The sequence below is a fragment of the Elephantulus edwardii genome, unplaced genomic scaffold (assembly GCF_000299155.1).
Source record: "Elephantulus edwardii isolate Elephantulus edwardi_28Jun2011 unplaced genomic scaffold, EleEdw1.0 scaffold00236, whole genome shotgun sequence".
Classification (NCBI taxonomy): Eukaryota; Metazoa; Chordata; class Mammalia; order Macroscelidea; family Macroscelididae; genus Elephantulus; species Elephantulus edwardii.
The window spans coordinates 302,629-308,737 of NW_006399986.1; the positions used below are offsets into that span (position 1 = coordinate 302,629).

At 45.0% G+C, this 6,109-nt stretch overlaps 1 pseudogene; it reads right to left on the reverse strand.

Annotated features, from left to right (window-relative positions):
- Nucleotides 1-421: 421 nt before the first annotated feature.
- Nucleotides 422-5,070, reverse strand: LOC102848897 (annotated as a pseudogene).
- Nucleotides 5,071-6,109: the final 1,039 nt, after the last annotated feature.

Genomic DNA, 6,109 nt, shown 5'->3' on the forward strand with positions numbered 1-6,109 from the left:
TTTCTTTTTCCTTTGACTGTGTTCCCATGCCTGGACAGTGCTAGGGACCTCGCAGAACTCCCTGTTTATGCAACAACAAACTATTGCCGAATGCATGAATGCACCCTCTTCTCACTCATCGTGACCCTGTGAATAACAAATCTGAATGTACCTTGCCTGATGCTCTAAGATCTTCATCGATCCTGACATACATTAGTCCATTGCAGCAGCCACTACGTCAGTTCATCTCATTGATGGTCTTCCTCTCCTTCACTGACTTTTTTTTTTTAGCTGTTGCAAAAAGCTTTATTGTTTCATTTGGTCCAAGGCTTGGACGAAGGGCTTCTGGGTGGATAAGATTCGACATCAGGGTGGGATAGAAAAGCTTGCTGCTGTTGGCAGGGGGACACAGAGGTTTCCCCCTGCAAGTCCCCGCAGACCCCTAGTCGTGCTTGAGGGTGAGACGCTCAAAGAGATACTCGCCCAGCCCAGCCTGGGGGCCGCACAGTCTTCTAATGTTGGTCAGATGGTCACCCATCTTCTTCAGCAGTTTCACTTCCTCGTCCAGGAAGTGGTTCTCCAGAAAGTCACAGAGATGGGGGTCAGTGTGGGCGGAACCCACGGCGTGCAGATCCAGAAGGGCCTGGTTTAGGTTCTTCTCCAAGGCCAGCGCTGCCTGCATGGCGTCCAGGGTTTTACCCCACTCATCCTGGGATGGCTTCTGGATGTCTTGGAAGAGGACTCGCCCGCTGCGCTGGTTTTGCAGCTTCAAGAGCCGCTAGGCACCCTCGCGCTTCTTACTCGTCAACTCGTCAACTCCTGGAAGAAGTGCCCCACGCCTTCCAAGCCCACATCATCGCGGTCAAAATAAAAACCCGGAGAGAGGTAGGTGTAAAAGGTCCGCAAGTGCAGGTTGACCAGACGGTTGATGCCAGCTTCTGCTTCGGCGGAATAATTTTGACGGATCTGAGAGCTCATAGTTGGTCGAGGTTTTGGGGCTAACAAAAAAAAGGTGTTAGCTGGTCCCGAAAATAGGAGATGGTTGAGATGGTCCCGAGGTTACACCTGGAGGTGAAGTTGGAGGGTAGTCGGAGGTTGGAAGGGGGGAAGTCACCGGGTCTGTTCCGTCCAAACACTGTTGAAGCAAGAGACAGATCCACGGGACCGCTGGGGAACTTCCTTCACTGACCTTTCCAATCATGATGTTTCTTCCCAAGGAATTCACTCCTAGCAACATACCCAAAAGATGTGAGATGAAGCTTCACCATCCTTGCCTCCAAGGAGCAGCGTGGCTGCCCTTTCTCCAAGATATATCTGTTTGTTCTTTTTTTTTTTTTTTGCAGCTCATGGGATATTGAGTACTGTCTTCCAGCACCACAACCTGAAGGCATAGATTCTTCTTATATAGTTCTTCTTCATTGTCCAGCTCTGGATGCATTGCAAGTGATTGGAAAGACCATTAACCTGAATCAGGCACATCTTAGTCTTTAAACTGACATCATTGCTCCTTGGTATTTTGGAGAGGTCCTTGACAGCAAGCAAACTTTACCAGTTCAACACATATTTTTATTTCTTGATTGCTGATACCAAAGGTGTTGATCTTAGTAAGATCAAACAGTTGGCATTCTCAATCGTCACCTCGCCCCATCATGGGCCCAATGGTAAGAACTTTTGTTTTCTTGAAAGATGTTAAAAAAAATTTAAAAAGGGAAGGAAGGAAGGAAGGAAGGAGAGGAGGAGAATGAGAGGGAGAGAGAGAGGGAGAGGGAGGAGGAGGAGGAGGAGGAGAAGGAGAAGGAAGAAAGGAAGGAAGGAAGGAAAGAAAGAAAGAAAGAAAGAAAGAAAGAAAGAAAGAAAGAAAGAAAGAAAGAAAGAAAGAAAGAAAGAAAGAAAGAAAGAAAGATAGATGTAGCCTTTGATTTTCTGTAACAAAGTTTCAAGCCCTCCCCCTTTCAGCAAGCAAGTTTGCGTCTACATAACACAGGTTGTTGATGTCTTCCTCTGATCCTGATTCGACATTCTTCTTCACAGAGTTCAATTTCTAGAATAATTTGCTCAACATACAGATTGCATATGTATGGAGAAAGGCTACAGCCCGGACACACACCCACTTGCTTTTAAACCATGCAGTGTTCCCCTGCTGTAGGTACTGCTTTCGTATGAGCATAATTAAGTGTTCTAGGATTCCCATTCTTCTCAATGTTAGCCATAGTTTGTTATGATCTACACAGTCAAATGACTTTGCAAAGACAATAAAACACACAGATATTCTTCTGATATTCTCTGACTTCAGTCAGGATCTGTCTGATATCATTTGGAAGACGACATAATAACATACAACAGTCATAATGACTGCGAAAAGGAGTAGGCCCTGACAATATTTAGTTTATTCTACTGAACCATAAAGATGACTATAGGTCAGAGCCACTTAACGATAAAAAGGGATGAAGAAAAAATATTTAACTTTTCAATACAAACTAAAAAAAAAATCATCTTAAAAAGAGGGGGGAGCTCTCCCTTCTCCCGTGCAGCTATGGACCGTGTTTCACATGGTAAAACTCCCATGTCCTTCTATCTTGGTTTCGTTTCAGTGGGAGGCATGAGAATGCGTTCTTGTAATTAAACTCATCTCGTTTCTACTCCCTGAACTCCGTCCTTGGAAAGATAATTTGAACGAAAAGAGTCCGTGAGAGTCTCTGAGAAATTGTTGCAATATTTCAGGGAGGAAAACATCTCCCAGGACAGCCTGCAATTCTGATTGGTTGCCTGGCTGGATCAGTGTTGCCATGGTGATAACAAGGTAAATGACCTCTCTCCGTTTTGAAAGCGAATAAAATATTGGTGGGTTTTTTTCTCTGTTGAATCAGAACAAGAGAATTTCTTTCCCTCTTAGAGGAGGATGGAATAGAGGACTCAGAGCTTCTAGATTTGGTGGGGGTTTCTGTCTGTTTGTTTTAAACGAAGGTATTGGACAAGTTGCCTCCTTTGAATGAATCAAAACACTAAGCACGATGTTGATTCTGCGGACGTGGGGGCGGGGCTGCGCGTCGTCGGACCAGTGTGTCCAGCGCGCCATCTGGTGGTACATGCGAGAACAGCAGGGTTGTGTTCTGTAGTCCCGGGGTCCAGTCATGAAATTGCACCATTGAGTTTCATACCATTTTCTTTTCTTACCATATTATTTTTTAATTTTAAATTTTATTTTATTATTTGTGTGTGTGTATGTGTGTGTGTGTCTGTCTGTCCTGTCAAATCGGATCTGACAGGTACAGGAGGAGATTGTCCCTCCTTCTCCAGCAGAGCATCTGATGGAGTCAAAGCACTCACCTCTGGGGTTGCAGTGACGCTTCTTGCCACTAGGCCACCAGAGCTACCCTAAGTTCCATACCATTTTCATTGACTGATAATTTTTTAAACTTTATTAATTATTTGTGTGTACCGTCAAATTGGATCTGACTGATACAGGAGGAGATTGCCCCCCTCCTCCAGCAGAGCGTCTGATGAATTCGAACCACATACCTCTGGGATTGCAGTGCAGCTTCTTGCCACTAAGAAGCTCCCTAATATTAATATAATTAGAACTCCCTAATAATTTTTATAACGCAGATAACCAGACCTTTCTTCCTACTCCTTCTTATCTTGAAACTTCATGGACCTTTTGTTCAGCATAGAAGCAACACTCAAAGTTTCCACTGACGAGACAGGCGGTGGCTGCTCAGGAGTTGCTATGACTGGGGATCGAACCCATGTCTTCTTTGTGAATAAGTCTACCAGTAATCTTATTTGAAGCTAAAAGGCATGTGTCCTCCCTTCCTCTCTCTCTCCAGCTCGTTAAATCTTTACAATAACACTGAACTTTGAGTTCTGAAGCTGTAAATCTTTATAAGAGGAGATCACCCATCTTTTTTTTTTCTTCCTGCAGGGAAGCTGGTGAATTCAACCCCCTAACCTCCCAGCTAGAAACCTGATATAGTACTTACTATGCCACCAGGACTCCTTACTAGAATTGAGTGAGTTCTAAACCTAGATCTCTTCTAAGTGATGTCTCTTTACAAATAGTACACACAGGGAGCTCTGATAGCTTAGTGGCAAGAAGCTGCACTGCAATCCCAGAGGTACGCAGTTCGAATCCACCAGATGCTCTGCTGGAGAAGGAGGGGCAATCTCTTCCTGTGCCAGTCAGATCTGATTTGACTTTAAACACACACACACACACACACACACACACACACACACACACACATAATTTAAAAAATAAATTAGAAAGAATAGACACACACAGGGATAGAGATACCAAGTGAGATGTCCATACCAAAGAGCCAAAGAATGCCCGGGGCTAGGGTCCTCCCGACCCAAGTCATATTTCCAATAGGAGCCCTAGCCTACTGGGTAAGAGGTGGTGCTAACAGCCAAAGGTACGTAGTTCGACTCCACCATCTACTCCATAGGACAAAGATGAGCTCTGTCCTCCCATGCAATTTACAGCCTCTGCAAGCCCGCTGGAGGATCAGCTGTGAGTTGGTTCCTGTTCAGAGAGGAAGAAGAAGAAGAAGAAGAAGAAGAAGAAGAAGAAGAAGAAGAAGAAGAAGAAGAAGAAGAAGAAGAAGAAGAAGAAGAGAGAAACATGTGAGAGTCAGATGATGAATAAGGAAGGCTGAAGAACTGATGCCTCTGAATTGTGGTGTTGGCAAACGATGTTGAACCTACATGTCAAGGAGATCGAGCAACTCTGTCTTGGAAGACATGCAGACAGAGTGCTCCTTAGAAGAAAAGATGATGGCTCTAGGTCAGTGCCAACTCCACAGCACTCAGTTCAAGTGTGTCTAGGTTGTGGTAAAAGAGTGTGAACCTTTCAAACAGTGCCTAGGCTATTGCTGTTGTTGATGGATGCCAGCAAGTCGGAACCAACTCATGGCTGATCCTTCAGTGGGTTTTCAGAGGCAGTTTGATCACACACAGGAGGAGATTGTCCGTCCTTCTCCTGAGGAGCAGCTGGTGGTTTCGAACCGCGTGCCTTTGAGATTGCACTGCAGATTCTAACCTCCAGAGCTTCAGAATACGGTTGTGCCCGTCGAGTTGACCATGATCCATTGCGACCCTATGCACAATAACTCTGCCTGCTCCGTCCTGGGCCAATCTCATTGTCTTCTGACACATCTATCCCCATTTTTCCAGTTACTGTGTCAACTCTTCTCATCTGCGTCTTCCTCTTCTGTGGTCCCTGCACCTTCTCCAGGCATGACGTCCTTCTCCAGGGCAACATGCCCAAAGTATGTGAGACAGAGATTCAAAATCCTTGCCTCCAAGAAACAGCTTGGCTTCACCCTTTCCAGGAGAGACCTATTGGTTCTCTTGGTAATCCATGGTAAGTTCAACACTCTTCTCTAGCACCACAACTCTAAGGCATCAATTCTTCTTCTGTCATCTTTGGTCATTGTCAAGCTCTCTGATACATAACAAGTAATTGCGAAGACCATGGCCTGCATCAGGTGCACCTTAGTCTCTACACTGACATTGTTGTTCTATAGCACTTTGGAGAAGGACAGCAGCTTTTCCTAAGGTAATTTGCCTTTTGATTTCCTGACTGCTGATGCCAAGAGTGTTGATTATGGAACCAAGCAAGATGAAATTGTTAGCAATCTCAATCTTTGCTCCATCTAGCGTGATGCTGCCAATTGGCCTAATGGTGAGAATTTTCATTTTCTTGATACTGAGCTTCAATCCATATTGCAAGACGACGCAGAACAGCAGCAATGAGGGAGGAGGGGCAAGAGAGGGGGGCGGCAACAGCAGCCAGAAAAAAAAAAATAATAATACATCTTTTTTCTGTAAGATTTTTTTAAAAAAACAAATTCACAGTACTCCAACTCACATTGTTGTTGTTGTTAGGGGCAATCGAAGACTCACACCCTAAGGACGATGGGTCCTTGCACTATTCGACACCATCCTCCCCACCGTTGACAGTCCATTGTCACAGTCACTGTGTCAATCACCCGGTTGAGGGTCTTCCTCTCCTTCTCTGACTTTCCATCTCTCTCAGCATGATGTCTTTTTTTCCCCAAGGACGGACTCCTCCCCTCCTGAAACCATGCCCAAAGTCTGTGGGACAATCCTCCAGGGAGAAGAAAAC